Here is a 25,679-nt window from a genome sequence, read left to right as displayed (position 1 = left end):
AACAGCTTCAATTTTTTTCAAACATAAATAATTGACTATTAAAAACCTATCAGTCTTAAATAAAGACATCAGTAAGCACCACTGGCATAATGGGTAAGGCACTGTTCTCCTAAGCCAGTGATTGTGGGTTTAAGTCCCGTCTGAGTTGGAAGTTATTTACAGCAAGTGTCTCATCACTAGAGTTGATATTTTATCCTTGCTTCAACTGTAAAACAGTCTTGCAGTGTTTAGCTTGTAAAAAATGACCACAGAAGCTAAAATATGACATTAATTATGATAACATTGTTGTTGTTGTTTTTAAACCTTTTCTATCACCGTGGACAGCTTATTCAAGTGCCATCTAGCATGCATGTTCCTTTGTTGCTCATCATTCATCACCAAAAATGATTTTCTTTTTCAATTCTTATGACTGTACTGATTGTATTGAATAAAATCCACATCTAGCATAACCAATAAATGCTGCAAAGTGCTCCAGTGGCGCAATTGGTCAGCGCGCGGTACTTATAAGACAGTATCTGTTGAGCAATGCTGAGGTTGTGAGTTCAAGCCTCACCTGGAGCATCTTTGTACACTGTTTTTTTTCCTTTTCTTATGTCATTAGTCATTGATTATAAACTGCTACCTTAATATTTAATATGATATTACAAAGGATGGAAGAAAGAAAGAAAAAACACAAACATGATTGTGCATTTAATTTGTCAGCACACATCTGCTTTGGTTCAAATGCACTGCATATCTTCCTTCAGTCAGCCAACAAAACAGCAATGGAAAAGATTAACATACTGTTGGTAAAGCAGTTGCATCAAATTGATTTTCTGCAATATAGCATGATAATCCATACTGACAGCTCTGGATAGTACCAGCACATTTCTTGCTGGACTTGGTAATGCAAAGAACACAGTTAACAGCTTCAATTTTTTTCAAAAATAAATAATTGACTATTAAAAACCTAACTGTCCTAAATAAGAACATCAGTTAGCACCACTGGCATAATGGGTAAGGCACTGTTCTCCTAAGCCAGTGGTTGTTGGTTTAAGTCCCGTCTGAGTTGGAAGTCATTACAGCAAGTGTCTCATCACTAGAGTTGATATTTTATCCTTGCTTCAACTGTAAAACAGTCTTGCAGCGTTTAGCTTGTAAAAAATGACCACAGAAGCTAAAATATGACATTAATTATGATAACATTGTTGTTGTTGTTTTTTAAACCTTTTCTATCACCGTGGACAGCTTATTCAAGTGCCATCTGGCATGCATGTTCCTTTGTTGCTCATCATTCATCACCAAAAATGATTTTCTTTTTCAATTCTTATGACTGTACTGATTGTATTGAATAAAATCCACATCTAGCATAACCAATTAATGCTGAAAAGCGCTCCAGTGGCGCAATTAGTCAGCGCACGGTACTTATAAGACAGAATCTGTTGAGCAATGCCGAGGTTGTGAGTTCAAGCCTCACATGGAGCATTTTTGTATACTGTTTTTTTTTCCTTTTCTTATGTCATTAGTCATTGATTATAAACTGCTACCTTAATATTTAATATGATATTACAAAGGATGGAAGAAAGAAAGAAAAAACACAAACATGATTGTGCATTTAAGTTGTCAGCACACATCTGCTTTGGTTCAAATGCACTGCATATCTTCCTTCAGTCAGCCAACAAAACAGCAATGGAAAAGATTAACATACTGTTGGTAAAGCAGTTGCATTAAATTGATTTTCTGCAATATAGCATGATAATCCATACTGACAGCTCTGGTTAGTACCAGCACATTTCTTGCTGGACTTGGTAATGCAAAGAACACAGTAAACAGCTTCACTTTTTTTCAAAAATAAATAATTGACTATTAAAAACCTATCAGTCTTAAATAAGGACATCAGTAAGCACCACTGCCATAATGGATAAGGCACTGTTCTCCTAAGCCAGTGGTTGTGGGTTTAAGTCCCGTCTGAGTTGGAAGTCATTACAGCAAGTGCCTCATCACTAGAGTTGATATTTTATCCTTGCTTCAACTGTAAAACAGTCTTGCAGTGTTTAGCTTGTAAAAAATGACCACAGAAGCTAAAATATGACAAAAATAACATTGTTGTTGTTTTTTTTTAAACCTTTTCTATCATCGTGGGCAGATTATTCAAGTGCCATCTGGCATGCATGTTCCTTTGTTGCTCATCATTCATCACCAAAAATGATTTTCTTTTTCAATTCTTATGACTGTACTGATTGTATTGAATAAAATCCACATCTAGCATAACAAATTAAAACTACAAAGTGCTCCAGTGGCGCAATTGGTCTGCGCGCGGTACTTATAAGACAGTATCTGTTGAGCAATGCCGAGGTTTTGAGTTCAAGCCTCACCTGGAACATCTTTGTATACTGTTTTTTTCCCTTGTCATTAGTCATTGATTATAAACTGCTACCTTAATATTTAATATGATATTACAAAGGATGGAAGAAAGAAAGAAAAAACACAAACATGATTGTGCATTTAAGTTGTCAGCACACATCTGCTTTGGTTCAAATGCACTGCATATCTTCCTTCAGTCAGCCAACAAAACAGCAATGGAAAAGATTAACATACTGTTGGTAAAGCAGTTGCATCAAATTGATTTTCTGCAATATAGCATGATAATCCATACTGAGAGCTCTGGATAGTACCAGCACATTTCTTTCAGGACTTGGTAATGCAAAGAACACAGTAAACAGCTTCAATGTTTTTCAAACATAAATAATTGACTATTAAAAACCTATCAGTCTTAAATAAAGACATCAGTAAGCACCACTGGCATAATGGGTAAGGCACTGTTCTCCTAAGCCAGTGATTGTGGGTTTAAGTCCCGTCTGAGTTGGAAGTTATTTACAGCAAGTGTCTCATCACTAGAGTTGATATTTTATCCTTGCTTCAACTGTAAAACAGTCTTGCAGTGTTTAGCTTGTAAAAAATGACCACAGAAGCTAAAATATGACATTAATTATGATAACATTGTTGTTGTTGTTTTTTAAACCTTTTCTATCACCGTGGACAGCTTATTCAAGTGCCATCTAGCATGCATGTTCCTTTGTTGCTCATCATTCATCACCAAAAATGATTTTCTTTTTCAATTCTTATGACTGTACTGATTGTATTGAATAAAATCAACATCTAGCATAACCAATAAATGCTGCAAAGTGCTCCAGTGGCGCAATTGGTCAGCGCGCGGTACTTATAAGACAGTATCTGTTGAGCAATGCTGAGGTTGTGAGTTCAAGCCTCACCTGGAGCATCTTTGTACATTGTTTTTTTCCTTTTCTTATGTCATTAGTCATTGATTATAAACTGCTACCTTAATATTTAATATGATATTACAAAGGATGGAAGAAAGAAAGAAAAAACACAAACATGATTGTGCATTTAAGTTGTCAGCACACATCTGCTTTGGTTCAAATGCACTGCATATCTTCCTTCAGTCAGCCAACAAAACAGCAATGGAAAAGATTAACATACTGTTGGTAAAGCAGTTGCATCAAATTGATTTTCTGCAATATAGCATGATAATCCATACTGACAGCTCTGGTTAGTACCAGCACATTTCTTGCTGGACTTGGTAATGCAAAGAACACAGTAAACAGCTTCACTTTTTTTCAAAAATAAATAATTGACTATTAAAAACCTATCAGTCTTAAATAAGGACATCAGTAAGCACAACTGGCATAATGGATAAGGCACTGTTCTCCTAAGCCAGTGGTTGTGGGTTTAAGTCCCGTCTGAGTTGGAAGTCATTACAGCAAGTGCCTCATCACTAGAGTTGATATTTTATCCTTGCTTCAACTGTAAAACAGTCTTGCAGTGTTTAGCTTGTAAAAAATGACCACAGAAGCTAAAATATGACAAAAATAACATTGTTGTTGTTTTTTTTTAAACCTTTTCTATCATCGTGGGCAGATTATTCAAGTGCCATCTGGCATGCATGTTCCTTTGTTGCTCATCATTCATCACCAAAAATGATTTTCTTTTTCAATTCTTATGACTGTACTGATTGTATTGAATAAAATCCACATCTAGCATAACAAATTAAAACTACAAAGTGCTCCAGTGGCGCAATTGGTCTGCGCGCGGTACTTATAAGACAGTATCTGTTGAGCATTGCCGAGGTTTTGAGTTCAAGCATCACCTGGAACATCTTTGTATACTGTTTTTTTTCCTTGTCATTAGTCATTGATTATAAACTGCTACCTTAATATTTAATATGATATTACAAAGGATGGAAGAAAGAAAGAAAAAACACAAACATGATTGTGCATTTAAGTTGTCAGCACACATCTGCTTTGGTTCAAATGCACTGCATATCTTCCTTCAGTCAGCCAACAAAACAGCAGTGGAAAAGATTAACATACTGTTGGTAAAGCAGTTGCATCAAATTGATTTTCTGCAATATAGCATGATAATCCATACTGACAGCTCTGGATAGTACCAGCACATTTCTTGCTGGACTTGGCAATGCAAAGAACACAGTAAACAGCTTCACTTTTCTTCAAAAATAAATAATTGACTATTAAAAACCTATCAGTCTTAAATAAGGACATCAGTAAGCACCACTGGCATAATGGATAAGTCACTGCCCTCCTAAGCCAGGAGGTCCAAGTCCCATATGGGGTGGAAGTCATTACAGCAAGTGTCTCATCACTAGAGTTGATATTTTATCCTTGCTTCAACTGTAAAACAGTCTTGCAGTGTTTAGCTTGTAAAAAATGACCACAGAAGCTAAAATATGACATTAATTATTATAACATTGTTGTTGTTGTTGTTATTTAAACCTTTTCTATCACCGTGGATAGCTTATTCAAGTGCCATCTGGCATGCATTTTCCTTTGTTGCTCATCATTCATCACCAAAAATGATTTTCTTTTTCAATTCTTATGACTATACTGATTGTATTGAATAAAATCCACATCTAGCATAACCAATTAATGCTGCAAAGTGCTCCAGTGGCGCAATTGGTCAGCGCGCGGTACATATAAGACAGTATCTGTTGAGCAATGCTGAGGTTGTGAGTTCAAGCCTCACCTGGAGCATCTTTGTATACTGTTTTTTTTCCTTTTCTTATGTCATTAGTCATTGATTATAAACTGCTACCTTAATATTTAATATGATATTACAAAGGATGGAAGAAAGAAAGAAAAAACACAAACATGATTGTGCATTTAAGTTGTCAGCACACATCTGCTTTGGTTCAAATGCACTGCATATCTTCCTTCAGTCAGCCAACAAAACAGCAATGGAAAAGATTAACATACTGTTGGTAAAGCAGTTGCATCAAATTGATTTTCTGCAATATAGCATGATAATCCATACTGACAGCTCTGGTTAGTACCAGCACATTTCTTGCTGGACTTGGTAATGCAAAGAACACAGTAAACAGCTTCACTTTTTTTCAAAAATAAATAATTGACTATTAAAAACCTATCAGTCTTAAATAAGGACATCAGTAAGCACCACTGCCATAATGGATAAGGCACTGTTCTCCTAAGCCAGTGGTTGTGGGTTTAAGTCCCGTCTGAGTTGGAAGTCATTACAGCAAGTGCCTCATCACTAGAGTTGATATTTTATCCTTGCTTCAACAGTAAAACAGTCTTGCAGTGCTTAGCTTGTAAAAAATGACCACAGAAGCTAAAATATGACAAAAATAACATTGTTGTTTTTTTTTTTTAAACCTTTTCTATCACCGTGGACAGCTTATTCAAGTGCCATCTGGCATGCATGTTCCTTTGTTGCTCATCATTCATCACCAAAAATGATTTTCTTTTTCAATTCTTATGACTGTACTGATTGTATTGAATAAAATCCACATCTAGCATAACCAACTAATGCTGCAAAGTGCTCCAGTGGCGCAATTGGTCTGCGCGCGGTACTTATAAGACAGTATCTGTTGAGCATTGCCGAGGTTTTGAGTTCAAGCATCACCTGGAACATCTTTGTATACTGTTTTTTTTCCTTGTCATTAGTCATTGATTATAAACTGCTACCTTAATATTTAATATGATATTACAAAGGATGGAAGAAAGAAAGAAAAAACACAAACATGATTGTGCATTTAAGTTGTCAGCACACATCTGCTTTGGTTCAAATGCACTGCATATCTTCCTTCAGTCAGCCAACAAAACAGCAGTGGAAAAGATTAACATACTGTTGGTAAAGCAGTTGCATCAAATTGATTTTCTGCAATATAGCATGATAATCCATACTGACAGCTCTGGATAGTACCAGCACATTTCTTGCTGGACTTGGCAATGCAAAGAACACAGTAAACAGCTTCACTTTTCTTCAAAAATAAATAATTGACTCTTAAAAACCTATCAGTCTTAAATAAGGACATCAGTAAGCACCACTGGCATAATGGATAAGTCACTGCCCTCCTAAGCCAGGAGGTCCAAGTCCCATATGGGGTGGAAGTCATTACAGCAAGTGTCTCATCACTAGAGTTGATATTTTATCCTTGCTTCAACTGTAAAACAGTCTTGCAGTGTTTAGCTTGTAAAAAATGACCACAGAAGCTAAAATATGACATTAATTATTATAACATTGTTGTTGTTGTTGTTATTTAAACCTTTTCTATCACCGTGGACAGCTTATTCAAGTGCCATCTGGCATGCATTTTCCTTTGTTGCTCATCATTCATCACCAAAAATGATTTTCTTTTTCAATTCTTATGACTGTACTGATTGTATTGAATAAAATCCACATCTAGCATAACCAATTAATGCTGCAAAGTGCTCCAGTGGCGCAATTGGTCAGCGCGTGGTACATATAAGACAGTATCTGTTGAGCAATGCTGAGGTTGTGAGTTCAAGCCTCACCTGGAGCATCTTTGTATACTGTTTTTTTTCCTTTTCTTATGTCATTAGTCATTGATTATAAACTGCTACCTTAATATTTAATATGATATTACAAAGGATGGAAGAAAGAAAGAAAAAACACAAACATGATTGTGCATTTAAGTTGTCAGCACACATCTGCTTTGGTTCAAATGCACTGCATATCTTCCTTCAGTCAGTCAACAAAACAGCAATGGAAAAGATTAACATACTGTTGGTAAAGCAGTTGCATCAAATTGATTTTCTGCAATATAGCATGATAATCCATACTGACAGCTCTGGTTAGTACCAGCACATTTCTTGCTGGACTTGGTAATGCAAAGAACACAGTAAACAGCTTCACTTTTTTTCAAAAATAAATAATTGACTATTAAAAACCTATCAGTCTTAAATAAGGACATCAGTAAGCACCACTGCCATAATGGATAAGGCACTGTTCTCCTAAGCCAGTGGTTGTGGGTTTAAGTCCCGTCTGAGTTGGAAGTCATTACAGCAAGTGCCTCATCACTAGAGTTGATATTTTATCCTTGCTTCAACAGTAAAACAGTCTTGCAGTGCTTAGCTTGTAAAAAATGACCACAGAAGCTAAAATATGACAAAAATAACATTGTTGTTGTTTTTTTTTAAACCTTTTCTATCACCGTGGACAGCTTATTCAAGTGCCATCTGGCATGCATGTTCCTTTGTTGCTCATCATTCATCACCAAAAATGATTTTCTTTTTCAATTCTTATGACTGTACTGATTGTATTGAATAAAATCCACATCTAGCATAACCAATTAATGCTAGAAAGTGCTCCAGTGGCGCAATTGGTCTGTGCACGGTACTTATAAGACAGTATCTGTTGAGCAATGCCGAGGTTTTGAGTTCAAGCCTCACCTGGAGCATCTTTGTATACTATTTTTTTTCCTTGTCATTAGTCATTGATTATAAACTGCTACCTTAATATTTAATATGATATTACAAAGGATGGAAGAAAGAAAGAAAGAAAGAAAGAAAGAAAGAAAGCACACAAACATGATTGTGCATTTAAGTTGTCAGCACACATCTGCTTTGGTTCAAATGCACTGCTTATCTTCCTTCAGTCAGCCAACAAAACAGCAATGGAAAAGATTAACATACTGTTGGTAAAGCAGTTGCATCAAATTGATTTTCTGCAATATAGCATGATAATCCATACTGACAGCTCTGGTTAGTACCAGCACATTTCTTGCTGGACTTGGTAATGCAAAGAACACAGTAAACAGCTTCACTTTTTTTCAAAAATAAATAATTGACTATTAAAAACCTATCAGTCTTAAATAAGGACATCAGTAAGCACAACTGGCATAATGGATAAGGCACTGTTCTCCTAAGCCAGTGGTTGTGGGTTTAAGTCCCGTCTGAGTTGGAAGTCATTACAGCAAGTGCCTCATCACTAGAGTTGATATTTTATCCTTGCTTCAACTGTAAAACAGTCTTGCAGTGTTTAGCTTGTAAAAAATGACCACAGAAGCTAAAATATGACAAAAATAACATTGTTGTTGTTTTTTTTTTTAACCTTTTCTATCATCGTGGGCAGATTATTCAAGTGCCATCTGGCATGCATGTTCCTTTGTTGCTCATCATTCATCACCAAAAATGATTTTCTTTTTCAATTCTTATGACTGTACTGATTGTATTGAATAAAATCCACATCTAGCATAACCAATTAATGCTAGAAAGTGCTCCAGTGGCGCAATTGGTCTGTGCACGGTACTTATAAGACAGTATCTGTTGAGCAATGCCGAGGTTTTGAGTTCAAGCCTCACCTGGAGCATCTTTGTATACTATTTTTTTTCCTTGTCATTAGTCATTGATTATAAACTGCTACCTTAATATTTAATATGATATTACAAAGGATGGAAGAAAGAAAGAAAGAAAGAAAGAAAGAAAGCACACAAACATGATTGTGCATTTAAGTTGTCAGCACACATCTGCTTTGGTTCAAATGCACTGCATATCTTCCTTCAGTCAGCCAACAAAACAGCAATGGAAAAGATTAACATACTGTTGGTAAAGCAGTTGCATCAAATTGATTTTCTGCAATATAGCATGATAATCCATACTGACAGCTCTGGTTAGTACCAGCACATTTCTTGCTGGACTTGGTAATGCAAAGAACACAGTAAACAGCTTCACTTTTTTTCAAAAATAAATAATTGACTATTAAAAACCTATCAGTCTTAAATAAGGACATCAGTAAGCACAACTGGCATAATGGATAAGGCACTGTTCTCCTAAGCCAGTGGTTGTGGGTTTAAGTCCCGTCTGAGTTGGAAGTCATTACAGCAAGTGCCTCATCACTAGAGTTGATATTTTATCCTTGCTTCAACTGTAAAACAGTCTTGCAGTGTTTAGCTTGTAAAAAATGACCACAGAAGCTAAAATATGACAAAAATAACATTGTTGTTGTTTTTTTTTAAACCTTTTCTATCATCGTGGGCAGATTATTCAAGTGCCATCTGGCATGCATGTTCCTTTGTTGCTCATCATTCATCACCAAAAATGATTTTCTTTTTCAATTCTTATGACTGTACTGATTGTATTGAATAAAATCCACATCTAGCATAACAAATTAAAACTACAAAGTGCTCCAGTGGCGCAATTGGTCTGCGCGCGGTACTTATAAGACAGTATCTGTTGAGCAATGCCGAGGTTTTGAGTTCAAGCCTCACCTGGAACATCTTTGTATACTGTTTTTTTTCCTTGTCATTAGTCATTGATTATAAACTGCTACCTTAATATTTAATATGATATTACAAAGGATGGAAGAAAGAAAGAAAAAACACAAACATGATTGTGCATTTAAGTTGTCAGCACACATCTGCTTTGGTTCAAATGCACTGCATATCTTCCTTCAGTCAGCCAACAAAACAGCAATGGAAAAGATTAACATACTGTTGGTAAAGCAGTTGCATCAAATTGATTTTCTGCAATATAGCATGATAATCCATACTGACAGCTCTGGATAGTACCAGCACATTTCTTGCTGGACTTGGCAATGCAAAGAACACAGTAAACAGCTTCACTTTTCTTCAAAAATAAATAATTGACTATTAAAAACCTATCAGTCTTAAATAAGGACATCAGTAAGCACCACTGGCATAATGGATAAGTCACTGCCCTCCTAAGCCAGGGGGTCCAAGTCCCATATGGGGTGGAAGTCATTACAGCAAGTGTCTCATCACTAGAGTTGATATTTTATCCTTGCTTCAACTGTAAAACAGTCTTGCAGTGTTTAGCTTGTAAAAAATGACCACAGAAGCTAAAATATGACATTAATTATTATAACATTGTTGTTGTTGTTATTTAAACCTTTTCTATCACCGTGGATAGCTTATTCAAGTGCCATCTGGCATGCATTTTCCTTTGTTGCTCATCATTCATCACCAAAAATGATTTTCTTTTTCAATTCTTATGACTAGACTGATTGTATTGAATAAAATCCACATCTAGCATAACCAATTAATGCTGCAAAGTGCTCCAGTGGCGCAATTGGTCAGCGCGCGGTACTTATAAGACAGTATCTGTTGAGCAATGCTGAGGTTGTGAGTTCAAGCCTCACCTGGAGTATCTTTGTATACTGTTTTTTTTCCTTTTCTTATGTCATTAGTCATTGATTATAAACTGCTACCTTAATATTTAATATGATATTACAAAGGATGGAAGAAAGAAAGAAAAAACACAAACATGATTGTGCATTTAAGTTGTCAGCACACATCTGCTTTGGTTCAAATGCACTGCATATCTTCCTTCAGTCAGCCAACAAAACAGCAATGGAAAAGATTAACATACTGTTGGTAAAGCAGTTGCATCAAATTGATTTTCTGCAATATAGCATGATAATCCATACTGACAGCTCTGGTTAGTACCAGCACATTTCTTGCTGGACTTGGTAATGCAAAGAACACAGTAAACAGCTTCAATTTTTTTCAAAAATAAATAATTGACTATTAAAAACCTATCAGTCTTAAATAAGGACATCAGTAAGCACCACTGGCATAATGGATAAGGCACTGTTCTCCTAAGCCAGTGGTTGTGGGTTTAAGTCCCGTCTGAGTTGGAAGTCATTACAGCAAGTGCCTCATCACTAGAGTTGATATTTTATCCTTGCTTCAACTGTAAAACAGTCCTGCAGTGTTTAGCTTGTAAAAAATGACCACAGAAGCTAAAATATGACAAAAATAACATTGTTGTTGTTTTTTTTTAAACCTTTTCTATCATCGTGGGCAGATTATTCAAGTGCCATCTGGCATGCATGTTCCTTTGTTGCTCATCATTCATCACCAAAAATGATTTTCTTTTTCAATTCTTATAACTGTACTGATTGTATTGAATAAAATCAACATCTAGCATAACAAATTAAAACTACAAAGTGCTCCAGTGGCGCAATTGGTCTGCGCGCGGTACTTATAAGACAGTATCTGTTGAGCAATGCCGAGGTTTTGAGTTCAAGCCTCACCTGGAGCATCTTTGTATACTATTTTTTTTTCCTTGTCATTAGTCATTGATTATAAACTGCTACCTTAATATTTAATATGATATTACAAAGGATGGAAGAAAGAAAGAAAAAACACAAACATGATTGTGCATTTAAGTTGTCAGCACACATCTGCTTTGGTTCAAATGCACTGCATATCTTCCTTCAGTCAGCCAACAAAACAGCAATGGAAAAGATTAACATACTGTTGGTAAAGCAGTTGCATCAAATTGATTTTCTGCAATATAGCATGATAATCCATACTGACAGCTCTGGATAGTACCAGCACATTTCTTGCTGGACTTGGTAATGCAAAGAACACAGTAAACAGCTTCAATTTTTTTTCAAAAATAAATAATTGACTATTAAAACCCTATCAGTCTTAAATAAGGACATCAGTAAGCACCACTGGCATAATGAATAAGGCACTGTTCTCCTAAGCCAGTGGTTGTGGGTTTAAGTCCCGTCTGAGTTGGAAGTCATTACAGCAAGTGTCTCATCACTAGAGTTTATATTTTATCCTTGCTTCAACTGTAAAACAGTCCTGCAGTGTTTAGCTTGTAAAAAATGACCACATAAGCTAAAATATGACATTAATTATGATAACATTGTTGTTGTTGTTTTTTAAACCTTTTCTATCACAGTGGACAGCTTATTCAAGTGCCATCTGGCATGCATGTTCCTTTGTTGCTCATCATTCATCACCAAAAATGATTTTCTTTTTCAATTCTTATGACTGTACTGATTGTATTGAATAAAATCCACATCTAGCATAACCAACTAATGCTGCAAAGTGCTCCAGTGGCGCAATTTGTCAGCGCGCGAAACTTATAAGACAGTATCTGTTGAGCAATGCCAAGGTTGTGAGGTCAAGCCTCACCTGGAGCATCTTTGTATACTATTTTTTTTCCTTTTCTTATGTCATTAGTCATTGATTATAAACTGCTACCTTAATATTTAATATGATATTACAAAGGATGGAAGAAAGAAAGAAAAAACACAAACATGATTGTGCATTTAAGTTGTCAGCACACATCTGCTTTGGTTCAAATGCACTGCATATCTTCCTTCAGTCAGCTAACAAAACAGCAATGGAAAAGATTAACATACTGTTGGTAAAGCAGTTGCATCAAATTGATTTTCTGCAATATAGCATGATAATCCATACTGACAGCTCTGGATAGTACCAGCACATTTCTTGCTGGACTTGGTAATGCAAAGAACACAGTAAACAGCTTCACTTTTTTCAAAAATAAATAATTGACTATTAAAAACCTATCAGTTTTAAATAAGGACATCAGTAAGCACCACTGGCATAATGGATAAGGCACTGTACTCCTAAGCCAGTGGTTGTGGGTTTAAGTCCCGTCTGAGTTGGAAGTCATTACAGCAAGTGTCTCATCACTAGAGTTGATATTTTATCCTTGCTTCAACTGTAAAACAGTCTTGCAGTGTTTAGCTTGTAAAAAATGACCACAGAAGCTAAAATATGACATTAATTATGATAACATTGTTGTTTTTTTTGTTGTTTTTTAAACCTTTTCTATCACTGTGGACAGCTTATTCAAGTGCCATCTGGCATGCATGTTCCTTTGTTGCTCATCATTCATCACCAAAAATGATTTTCTTTTTCAATTCTTATGACTGTACTGATTGTATTGAATAAAATCCACATCTAGCATAACCAATTAATGCTGCAAAGTGCTCCAGTGGCGCAATTGGTCAGCGCACGGTACTTATAATACAGTATCTGTTGAGCAATGCCGAGGTTGTGAGTTCAAGCCTCACCTGGAGCAGCTTTGTATAATGTTTTTTTTTCCTTTTTTTATGTCATTAGTCATTGATTATAAACTGCTACCTTAATATTTAATATGATATTACAAAGGATGGAAGAAAGAAAGAAAACACACAAACATGATTGTGCATTTAAGTTGTCAGCACACATCTGCTTTGGTTCAAATGCACTGCATATCTTCCTTCAGTCAGCCAACAAAACAGCATTGGAAAAGATTAACATACTGTTGGTAAAGCAGTTGCATCAAATTGATTTTCTGCAATATAGCATGATAATCCATACTGACAGCTCTGGATAGTACCAGCACATTTCTTGCTGGACTTGGTAATGCAAAGAACACAGTAAACAGCTTTACTTTTTTTCAAAAATAAATAATTGACTATTAAAAACCTATCAGTCTTAAATAAGTACATCAGTAAGCACCACTGGCATAACGGATAAGGCACTGTTCTCCTAAGCCAGTGGTTGTGGGTTTAAGTCCCGTCTGAGTTGGAAGTCATTACAGCAAGTGTCTCATCACTAGAGTTGATATTTTATCCTTGCTTCAACTGTAAAACAGTCTTGCAGTGTTTAGCTTGTAAAAAATGACCACAGAAGCTAAAATATGACATTTATTATGATAACATTGTTGTTGTTGTTTTTTAAACCTTTTCTATCACCGTGGACAGCTTATTCAAGTGCCATCTGGCATGCATGTTCCTTTGTTGCTCATCATTCATCACCAAAAATGATTTTCTTTTTCAATTCTTACGAATGTACTGATTGTATTGAATAAAATCCACATCTAGCATAACCAATTAATGCTGCAAAGTGCTCCAGTGGCGCAATTGGTCAGCACGTGAAACTTATAAGACAGTATCTGGTAAGCAATGCCAAGGTTGTGAGGTCAAGCCTCACCTGGAGCATCTTTGTATACTGTTTTTTTTCCTTTTCTTATGTCATTAGTCATTGATTATAAACTGCTACCTTAATATTTAATATGATATTACAAAGGATGGAAGAAAGAAAGAAAAAACACAAACATGATTGTGCATTTAAGTTGTCAGCACACATCTGCTTTGGTTCAAATGCACTGCATATCTTCCTTCAGTCAGCCAACAAAACAGCAATGGAAAAGAATAACATACTGTTGGTAAAGCAGTTGCATCAAATTGATTTTCTGCAATATAGCATGATAATCTATACTGACAGCTCTGGATAGTACCAGCACATTTCTTGCTGGACTTGGTAATGCAAAGAACACAGTAAACAGCTTCAATTTTTCCCCAAAAATAAATAATTGACTCTTAAAAACCTATCAGTCTTAAATAAGGACATCAGTAAGCACCACTGGCATAATGGATAAGGCACTGTTCTCCTAAGCCAGTGGTTGTGGGTTTAAGTCCCGTATGAGTTGGAAGTCATTACAGCAAGTGTCTCATCACTAGAGTTTATATTTTATCCTTGCTTCAACTGTAAAAAAGTCTTGCAGTGTTTAACTTGTAAAAAATGACCACGGAAGCTAAAATATGACATTAATTATTATAACATTGTTGTTGTTGTTTTTTAAACCTTTTCTATCACAGTGGACAGCTTATTCAAGTGCCATCTGGCATGCATGTTCCTTTGTTGCTCATCATTCATCACCAAAAATGATTTTCTTTTTCAATTCTTATGACTGTACTGATTGTATTGAATAAAATCCACATCTAGCATAACCAATTAATGCTGCAAAGTGCTCCAGTGGCGCAATTGGTCAGCGCGCGGTACTTATAATACAGTATCTGTTGAGCAATGCCGAGGTTGTGAGTTCAAGCCTCACCTGGAGCAGCTTTGTATAATGTTTTTTTTCCTTTTTTTATGTCATTAGTCATTGATTATAAACTGCTACCTTAATATTTAATATGATATTACAAAGGATGGAAGAAAGAAAGAAAACACACAAACATGATTGTGCATTTAAGTTGTCAGCACACATCTGCTTTGGTTCAAATGCACTGCATATCTTCCTCCAGTCAGCCAACAAAACAGCAATGGAAAAGATTAACATACTGTTGGTAAAGCAGTTGCATCAAATTGATTTTCTGCAATATAGCATGATAATCCATACTGACAGCTCTGGATAGTACCAGCACATTTCTTGCTGGACTTGGTAATGCAAAGAACACAGTAAACAGCTTCACTTTTTTTCAAAAATAAATAATTGACTATTAAAAACCTATCAGTCTTAAATAAGGACATCAGTAAGCACCACTGGCATAACGGATAAGGCACTGTTCTCCTAAGCCAGTGGTTGTGGGTTTAAGTCCCGTCTGAGTTGGAAGTCATTACAGCAAGTGTCTCATCACTAGAGTTGATATTTTATCCTTGCTTCAACTGTAAAACAGTCTTGCAGTGTTTAGCTTGTAAAAAATGACCACAGAAGCTAAAATATGATATTTATTATGATAACATTGTTGTTTTTGTTTTTTAAACCTTTTCTATCACCGTGGACAGCTTATTCAAGTGCCATCTGGCATGCATGTTCCTTTGTTGCTCATCATTCTTCACCAAAAATGATTTTCTTTTTCAATTCTTATGAATGTACTGATTGTATTGAATAAAATCCACATCTAGCATAACCAATTAATGCTGCAAAGTGCTCCAGTGGCGCAATTGGTCAGCAAGTGAAACTTATAAGACAGTATCTGTTAAGCAATGCCAAGGTTGTGAGGTCAAGCCTCACCTGGAGCATCTTTGTATACTGTTTTTTTTCCTTTTCTTATGTCATTAGTCATTGATTATAAACTGCTACCTTAATATTTAATATGATATTACAAAGGATGGAAGAAAGAAAGAAAGAAAGAAAGAAAGAAAAAACACAAACATGATTGTGCATTTAAGTTGTCAGCACACATCTGCTTTGGTTCAAATGCATTGCATATCTTCCTTCAGTCAGCCAACAAAACAGCAATGGAAAAGATTAACATACTCTTGGTAATGCAGTTGCATCAAATTGATTTTCTGCAATATAGCATGATAATCCATACTGACAGCTCTGGATAGTACCAGCACATTTCTTGCTGGACTTGGTAATGCAAAGAACACAGTAAACAGCTTCACTTTTTCATCAAAAATAAATAATTGACTATTAAAAACCTAACAGTCTTAAATTAGGACATCAGTGAGCACCACTGGCACAATGTATAAGGCACTGTACTCCTAAGCCAGTGGTTGTGGGTTTAAGTCCCATCTGAGTTGGAAGTCATTACAGCAAGTGTCTCATCACTAGAGTTGATATTTTATCCTTGCTTCAACTGTAAAACAGTCTTGCAGTATTTAGCTTGTAAAAAATGACCACAGAAGCTAAAATATGACATTAATTATGATAACATTGTTGTTGTTGTTTTTTAAACCTTTTCTATCACCGTGGACAGCTTATTCAAGTGCCATCTGGCATGCATGTTCCTTTGTTGCTCATCATTCATCACTAAAAATGATTTTCTTTTTCAATTCTTATGACTGTACTGATTGTATTGAATAAAATCCACATCTAGCATAACCAATCAATGCTGCAAAGAGCTCCAGTGGCGCAATTGGTCAGCATGCGGTACTTATAAGACAGTATCTGTTGAGCAATGCCGAGGTTGTGAGTTCAAGCCTCACCTGGAGTATCTTTGTATACTGTTTTTTTTCCTTTTCTTATGTCATTAGTCATTGATTATAAACTGCTACCTTAATATTTAATATGATATTACAAAGGATGGAAGAAAGAAAGAAAAAACACAAACATGATTGTTAGAGATGAGCGCCTGAAATTTTTCGGGTTTTGTGTTTTGGTTTTTGGTTCGGTTCCGCGGCCCTGTTTTGGGTTCGAACGCGTTTTGGCAAAACCTCACCGAATTTTTTTTGTCGGATTCGGGTGTGTTTTGGATTCGGGTGTTTTTTTCAAAAAACACTAAAAAACAGCTTAAATCATAGAATTTGGGGGTCATTTTGATCCCAAAGTATTATTAACCTCAAAAACCATAATTTACACTCATTTTCAGTCTATTCTGAATACCTCACACCTCACAATATTATTTTTAGTCCTAAAATTTGCACCGAGGTCGCTGTGTGAGTAAGATAAGCGACCCTAGTGGCCGACACAAACACCGGGCCCATCTAGGAGTGGCACTGCAGTGTCACGCAGGATGTCCCTTCCAAAAAACCCTCCCCAAACAGCACATGACGCAAAGAAAAAAAGAGGCGCAATGAGGTAGCTGTGTGAGTAAGATTAGCGACCCTAGTGGCCGACACAAACACCGGGCCCATCTAGGAGTGGCACTGCAGTGTCACGCAGGATGGCCCTTCCAAAAAACCCTCCCCAAACAGCACATGACGCAAAGAAAAAAAGAGGCGCAATGAGGTAGCTGTGTGAGTAAGATTAGCGACCCTAGTGGCCGACACAAACACCGGGCCCATCTAGGAGTGGCACTGCAGTGTCACGCAGGATGTCCCTTCCAAAAAACCCTCCCCAAACAGCACATGACGCAAAGAAAAAAAGAGGCGCAATGAGGTAGCTGTGTGAGTAAGATTAGCGACCCTAGTGGCCGACACAAACACCGGGCCCATCTAGGAGTGGCACTGCAGTGTCACGCAGGATGTCCCTTCCAAAAAACCCTCCCCAAACAGCACATGACGCAAAGAAAAAAAGAGGCGCAATGAGGTAGCTGACTGTGTGAGTAAGATTAGCGACCCTAGTGGCCGACACAAACACCGGGCCCATTTAGGAGTGGCACTGCAGTGTCACGCAGGATGTCCCTTCCAAAAAACCCTCCCCAATCAGCACATGATGCAAAGAAAAAGAAAAGAAAAAAGAGGTGCAAGATGGAATTGTCCTTGGGCCCTCCCACCCACCCTTATGTTGTATAAACAAAACAGGACATGCACACTTTAACCAACCCATCATTTCAGTGACAGGGTCTGCCACACGACTGTGACTGATATGACGGGTTGGTTTGGACCCCCCCCCAAAAAAGAAGCAATTAATCTCTCCTTGCACAAACTGGCTCTACAGAGGCAAGATGTCCACCTCATCATCACCCTCCGATATATCACCGTGTACATCCCCCTCCTCACAGATTATCAATTCGTCCCCACTGGAATCCACCATCTCAGCTCCCTGTGTACTTTGTGGAGGCAATTGCTGCTGGTCAATGTCTCCGCGGAGGAATTGATTATAATTCATTTTAATGAACATCATCTTCTCCACATTTTCTGGATGTAACCTCGTACGCCGATTGCTGACAAGGTGAGCGGCGGCACTAAACACTCTTTCGGAGTACACACTTGTGGGAGGGCAACTTAGGTAGAATAAAGCCAGTTTGTGCAAGGGCCTCCAAATTGCCTCTTTTTCCTGCCAGTATAAGTACGGACTGTGTGACGTGCCTACTTGGATGCGGTCACTCATATAATCCTCCACCATTCTATCAATGTTGAGAGAATCATATGCAGTGACAGTAGACGACATGTCCGTAATCATTGTCAGGTCCTTCAGTCCGGACCAGATGTCAGCATCAGCAGTCGCTCCAGACTGCCCTGCATCACCGCCAGCGGGTGGGCTCGGAATTCTGAGCCTTTTCCTCGCACCCCCAGTTGCGGGAGAATGTGAAGGAGGAGATGTTGACAGGTCGCGTTCCGCTTGACTTGACAATTTTGTCACCAGCAGGTCTTTCAACCCCAGCAGACTTGTGTCTGCCGGAAAGAGAGATCCAAGGTAGGCTTTAAATCTAGGATCGAGCACGGTGGCCAAAATGTAGTGCTCTGATTTCAACAGATTGACCACCCGTGAATCCTTGTTAAGCGAATTAAGGGCTCCATCCACAAGTCCCACATGCCTAGCGGAATCGCTCCGTGTTAGCTCCTCCTTCAATGTCTCCAGCTTCTTCTGCAAAAGCCTGATGAGGGGAATGACCTGACTCAGGCTGGCAGTGTCTGAACTGACTTCACGTGTGGCAAGTTCAAAGGGCATCAGATCCTTGCACAACGTTGAAATCATTCTCCACTGCGCTTGAGACAGGTGCATTCCACCTACTATATTGTGCTCAATTGTATAGGCTCGAATGGCCTTTTGCTGCTCCTCCAACCTCTGAAGCATATAGAGGGTTGAATTCCACCTCGTTACCACTTCTTGCTTCAGATGATGGCAGGGCAGGTTCAGTAGTTTTTGGTGGTGCTCCAGTCTTCTGTACGTGGTGCCTGTACGCCGAAAGTGTCCCGCAATTCTTCTGGCCACCGACAGCATCTCTTGCACGCCCCTGTCGTTTTTTAAAAAATTCTGCACCACCAAATTCAAGGTATGTGCAAAACATGGGACGTGCTGGAATTTGCCCATATTTAATGCACACACAATATTGCTGGCGTTGTCCGATGCCACAAATCCACAGGAGAGTCCAATTGGGGTAAGCCATTCCGCGATGATCTTCCTCAGTTGCCGTAAGAGGTTTTCAGCTGTGTGCGTATTCTGGAAAGCGGTGATACAAAGCGTAGCCTGCCTAGGAAAGAGTTGGCGTTTGCGAGATGCTGCTACTGGTGCCGCCGCTGCTGTTCTTGCGGCGGGAGTCCATACATCTACCCAGTGGGCTGTCACAGTCATATAGTCCTGACCCTGCCCTGCTCCACTTGTCCACATGTCCGTGGTTAAGTGGACATTGGGTACAACTGCATTTTTTAGGACACTGGTGAGTCTTTTTCTGACGTCCGTGTACATTCTCGGTATCGCCTGCCTAGAGAAGTGGAACCTAGATGGTATTTGGTAACGGGGGCACACTGCCTCAATAAATTGTCTAGTTCCCTGTGAACTAACGGCGGATACCGGACGCACGTCTAACACCAACATAGTTGTCAAGGCCTCAGTTATCCGCTTTGCAGCAGGATGACTGCTGTGATATTTCATCTTCCTCGCAAAGGACTGTTGAACAGTCAATTGCTTACTGGAAGTAGTACAAGTGGGCTTACGACTTCCCCTCTGGGATGACCATCGACTCCCAGCAGCAACAACAGCAGCTCAGCAGCAGTAGGCGTTACACGCAAGGATGCATCGGAGGAATCCCAGGCAGGAGAGGACTCGTCAGAATTGCCAGTGACATGGCCTGCAGGACTATTGGCATTCCTGGGGAAGGAGGAAATTGACACTGAGGGAGTTGGTGGGGTGGTTTGCGTGAGCTTGGTTACAAGAGGAAGGGATTTACTGGTCAGTGGACTGCTTCCGCTGTCACCCAAAGTTTTTGAACTTGTCACTGACTTATTATGAATGCGCTGCAGGTGACGTATAAGGGAGGATGTTCCGAGGTGGTTAACGTCCTTACCCCTACTTATTACAGCTTGACAAAGGGAACACACGGCTTGACACCTGTTGTCCGCATTTCTGGTGATATACCTCCACACCGAAGAGCTGATTTTTTTGGTATTTTCACCTGGCATGTCAACGGCCATATTCCTCCCACGGACAACAGGTGTCTCCCCGGGTGCCTGACTTAAACAAACCACCTCACCATCAGAATCCTCCTGGTCAATTTCCTCCCCAGCGCCAGCAACACCCATATCCTCCTCATCCTGGTGTACTTCAACACTGACATCTTCAATCTGACTATCAGGAACTGGATTGCGGGTGCTCCTTCCAGCACTTGCAGGGGGCGTGCAAATGGTGGAAGGCGCATGCTCTTCACGTCCAGTGTTGGGAAGGTCAGGCATTGCAACCGACACAATTGGACTCTCCTTGTGGATTTGGGATTTCGAAGAATGCACAGTTCTTTGCTGTGCTGCTTTTGCCAGCTTGAGTCTTTTCATTTTTCTAGCGAGAGGCTGAGTGCTTCCATCCTCATGTGAAGCTGAACCACTAGCCATGAACATAGGCCAGGGCCTCAGCCGTTCCTTGCCACTCCGTGTCGTAAATGGCATATTGGCAAGTTTACGCTTCTCCTCCGACAATTTTATTTTAGGTTTTGGAGTCCTTTTTTTTCTGATATTTGGTGTTTTGGATTTGACATGCTCTGTACTATGACATTGGGCATCGGCCTTGGCAGACGACGTTGCTGGCATTTCATCATCTCGGCCATGACTAGTGGCAGCAGCTTCAGCACGAGGTGGAAGTGGATCTTGATCTTTCCCTAATTTTGGAACCTCAACATTTTTGTTCTCCATATTTTAATAGGCACAACTAAAAGGCACCTCAGGTAAACAATGGAGATGGATACTAGTATACAATTATGGACTGCCTGCCGAGTGCAGACACAGAGGTAGCCACAGCCGTGAACTACCGTACTGTACTGTGTCTGCTGCTAATATAGACTGGTTGATAAAGAGATGTCTATGTAACTATGTATGTATAAAGAAGAAAGAAAAAAAAACCACGGTTAGGTGGTATACAATTATGGACGGACTGCCTGCCGAGTGCAGACACAGAGGTAGCCACAGCCGTGAACTACCGTACTGTACTGTGTCTGCTGCTAATAATATAGACTGGTTGATAAAGAGATGTCGTAGTAGTATGTATGTATAAAGAAGAAAGAAAAAAAAACCACGGTTAGGTGGTATACAATTATGGACGGACTGCCTGCCGAGTGCAGACACAGAGGTAGCCACAGCCGTGAACTACCGTACTGTACTGTGTCTGCTGCTAATATAGACTGGTTGATAAAGAGATGTCTATGTAACTATGTATGTATAAAGAAGAAAGAAAAAAAAACCACGGTTAGGTGGTATACAATTATGGACGGACTGCCTGCCGAGTGCAGACACAGAGGTAGCCACAGCCGTGAACTACCGTACTGTACTGTGTCTGCTGCTAATATAGACTGGTTGATAAAGAGATGTCTATGTAACTATGTATGTATAAAGAAGAAAGAAAAAAAAACCACGGTTAGGTGGTATACAATTATGGACGGACTGCCTGCCGAGTGCAGACACAGAGGTAGCCACAGCCGTGAACTACCGTACTGTACTGTGTCTGCTGCTAATATAGACTGGTTGATAAAGAGATGTCTATGTAACTATGTATGTATAAAGAAGAAAGAAAAAAAAACCACGGTTAGGTGGTATACAATTATGGACGGACTGCCTGCCGAGTGCAGACACAGAGGTAGCCACAGCCGTGAACTACCGTACTGTACTGTGTCTGCTGCTAATATAGACTGGTTGATAAAGAGATGTCGTAGTAGTATGTATGTATAAAGAAGAAAAAAAAACCACGGTTAGGTGGTATACAATTATGGACGGACTGCCTGCCGAGTGCAGACACAGAGGTAGCCACAGCCGTGAACTACCGTACTGTGTCTGCTGCGACTGGATGATAAATGATATAAAAAATATATATATATCACTACTGCAGCCGGACAGGTATATATTATATATTATATAATGACGGACCTGCTGGACACTGTCTGTCAGCAGAATGAGTTTTATTTTTATAGAATAAAAAAAACAACAACACACAAGTGAAGTCACACGACGAGTGTTTAACTTTTTCAGGCAATCACAATATAAGTATACTACTAACTATACTGGTGGTCAGTGTGGTCAGGTCACTGGTCAGTCACACTGGCAGTGGCACTCCTGCAGCAAAAGTGTGCACTGTTTAATTTTAATATAATATTATGTACTCCTGGCTCCTGCTATAACCTATAACTGGCACTGCAGTGCTCCCCAGTCTCCCCCACAATTATAAGCTGTGTGAGCTGAGCAGTCAGACAGATATATAATATATATAGATGATGCAGCACACTGGGCTGAGCCTGAGCAGTGCACACAGATATGGTATGTGACTGAGTCACTGTGTGTATCGCTTTTTTCAGGCAGAGAACGGATATATTAAATAAACTGCACTGTCTGGTGGTCACTCACTATATAATATTATGTACTCCTGGCTCCTGCTATAACCTATAACTGGCACTGCAGTGCTCCCCAGTCTCCCCCACAATTATAAGCTGTGTGAGCTGAGCAGTCAGACAGATATATAATATATATAGATGATGCAGCACACTGGGCTGAGCCTGAGCAGTGCACACAGATATGGTATGTGACTGAGTCACTGTGTGTATCGCTTTTTTCAGGCAGAGAACGGATATGTTAAATAAACTGCACTGTCTGGTGGTCACTCACTATATAATATTATGTACTCCTGGCTCCTGCTATAACCTATAACTGGCACTGCAGTGCTCCCCAGTCTCCCCCACAATTATAAGCTGTGTGAGCTGAGCAGTCAGACAGATATATAATATATATAGATGATGCAGCACACTGGGCTGAGCCTGAGCAGTGCACACAGATATGGTATGTGACTGAGTCACTGTGTGTATCGCTTTTTTCAGGCAGAGAACGGATATATTAAATAAACTGCACTGTCTGGTGGTCACTCACTAGTAAACTCTCTGCACTCTCTACACTTCTACAGTACTCCTCCTAGTCCTAAGCTCCAGTAAATCTCTCTCTCTTATAATCTAAATGGAGAGGACGCCAGCCACGTCCTCTCCCTATCAATCTCAATGCACGTGTGAAAATGGCGGCGACGCGCGGCTCCTTATATAGAATCCGAGTCTCGCGATAGAATCCGAGCCTCGCGAGAATCCGACAGCGTCATGATGACGTTCGGGCGTGCTCGGGTTAACCGAGCAAGGCGGGAAGATCCGAGTCGCTCGGATCCGTGTAAAAAAAGCTGAAGTTCGGGCGGGTTCGGATTCCGAGGAACCGAACCCGCTCATCTCTAATGATTGTGCATTTAAGTTGTCAGCACACATCTGCTTTGGTTCAAATGCACGGCATATCTTCCTTCAGTCAGCCAACAAAACAGCAATGGAAAAGATTAACATACTGTTGGTAAAGCAGTTGCATCAAATTGATTTTCTGCAATATAGCATGATAATCCATACTTACAGCTCTGGATAGTACCAGCACATTTCTTGCTGGACTTAGTAATGCAAAGAACACAGTAAACAGCTTCACTTTTTTTCAAAAATAAATAATTGACTATTAAAAACCTAACAGTCTTAAATAAGGACATCAGTAAGCACCACTGGCATAATGGATAAGGCACTGTTCTCCTAAGCCAGTGGTTGTGGGTTTAAGTCCCGTCTGAGTTGGAAGTCATTACAGCAAGTGTCTCATCACTAGAGTTGATATTTTATCCTTGCTTCAACTGTAAAACAGTCTTGCAGTGTTTAGCTTGTAAAAAATGACCACAGAAGCTAAAATATGACATTAATTAGGATAACATTGTTGTTGTTGTTTTTTAAACCTTTTCTATCACCGTGGACAGCTTATTCAAGTGCCATCTGGCATGCATGTTCCTTTGTTGCTCATCATTCATCACCAAAAATGATTTTCTTTTTCAATTCTTATGACTGTACTGATTGTATTGAATAAAATCCACATCTAGCATAACCAATTAATGCTGCAAAGTGCTCCAGTGGCGCAATTGGTCAGTGCGCGGTACTTATAAGACAGTATCTGTTGAGCAATGCCGAGGTTGTGAGTTCAAGCCTCACTTGGAGCAGCTTTGTTTAATGTTTTTTTTTCCTTTTTTTTATGTCATTAGTCATTGATTATAAACTGCTACCTTAATATTTAATATGATATTACAAAGGATGGAAGAAAGAAAGAAAAAACACAAACATGATTGTGCATTTAAGTTGTCAGCACACATCTGCTTTGGTTCAAATGCACTGCATATCTTCCTTCACCCAGCCAACAAAACAGCAATGGAAAAGATTAACATACTGTTGGTAAAGCAGTTGCATCAAATTGATTTTCTGCAATATAGCATGATAATCCATACTGACAGCTCTGGATAGTACCAGCACATTTCTTGCTGGACTTGGTAATGGAAAGAACACAGTAAACAGCTTCACTTTTTTTCAAAAATATTTAATTGACTATTAGAATTCTAACAGTCTTAAAAAAGAACATCAGTAAGCACCACTGGCATAATGGGTAAGGCACTGTTCTCCTAAGCCAGTGGTTGTCGGTTTAAGTCCCGTCTGAGTTGGAAGTCATTACAGCAAGTGTTTAATCACTAGAGTTGATATTTTATCCTTGCTTCAACTGTAAAACAGTCTTGCAGTGTTTAGCTTGTAAAAAATGACCACAGAAGCTAAAATATGACATTAATTATGATAACATTGTTGTTGTTGTTGTTGTTTTTTAAACCTTTTCTATCACCGTGGACAGCTTATTCAAGTGCCATCTGGCATGCATGTTCCTTTGTTGCTCATCATTTATCACCAAAAATGATTTTCTTTTTCAATTCTTATGACTGTACTGATTGTATTGAATAAAATCCACATCTAGCATAACCAACTAATGTTGCAAAGTGCACCAGTGGTGCAATTGGTCAGCGCGCGGTACTTATAAGACAGTATCTGTTGAGCGATGCCGAGGTTGTGAGTTCAAGCCTCACCTGGAGCATCTTTGTATAATGTTTTTTTTTTCCTTTTCTTATGTCATTAGTCATTGATTATAAACTGCTACCTTAATATTTAATATGATATTACAAAGGATGGAAGAAAGAAAGAAAAAACACAAACATGATTGTGCATTTAAG

General features: G+C 38.8%; 5 non-coding genes across 5 annotated transcripts; all 5 read left to right on the top strand.

Moving 5' to 3' along the window:
* Nucleotides 1-468: 468 nt before the first annotated feature.
* Nucleotides 469-561, top strand: TRNAI-UAU (transfer RNA isoleucine (anticodon UAU)). Its single transcript is given in 2 exon segments — nt 469-506; nt 526-561. It is a non-coding gene; the product is annotated as a tRNA-Ile (tRNA).
* A 2,605-nt stretch (nt 562-3,166) lies between these two features.
* TRNAI-UAU (transfer RNA isoleucine (anticodon UAU)) lies at nt 3,167-3,259 on the top strand. The gene is given in 2 exon segments: nt 3,167-3,204; nt 3,224-3,259. It is a non-coding gene; the product is annotated as a tRNA-Ile (tRNA).
* Nucleotides 3,260-10,349: 7,090 nt separating this feature from the next.
* Nucleotides 10,350-10,442, top strand: TRNAI-UAU (transfer RNA isoleucine (anticodon UAU)). Its single transcript is given in 2 exon segments — nt 10,350-10,387; nt 10,407-10,442. It is a non-coding gene; the product is annotated as a tRNA-Ile (tRNA).
* A 2,610-nt stretch (nt 10,443-13,052) lies between these two features.
* On the top strand, nt 13,053-13,145 carry TRNAI-UAU (transfer RNA isoleucine (anticodon UAU)). Its single transcript is given in 2 exon segments — nt 13,053-13,090; nt 13,110-13,145. It is a non-coding gene; the product is annotated as a tRNA-Ile (tRNA).
* Nucleotides 13,146-14,860: 1,715 nt separating this feature from the next.
* TRNAI-UAU (transfer RNA isoleucine (anticodon UAU)) lies at nt 14,861-14,953 on the top strand. Its single transcript is given in 2 exon segments — nt 14,861-14,898; nt 14,918-14,953. It is a non-coding gene; the product is annotated as a tRNA-Ile (tRNA).
* Nucleotides 14,954-25,679: the final 10,726 nt, after the last annotated feature.

The sequence above is a fragment of the Pseudophryne corroboree genome, unplaced genomic scaffold (assembly GCF_028390025.1).
Source record: "Pseudophryne corroboree isolate aPseCor3 unplaced genomic scaffold, aPseCor3.hap2 scaffold_1303, whole genome shotgun sequence".
In the NCBI taxonomy this organism is placed as follows: Eukaryota; Metazoa; Chordata; class Amphibia; order Anura; family Myobatrachidae; genus Pseudophryne; species Pseudophryne corroboree.
Note: the sequence above shows the minus strand (reverse complement) of the source record. Positions and strands in the feature narration are given on the sequence as shown.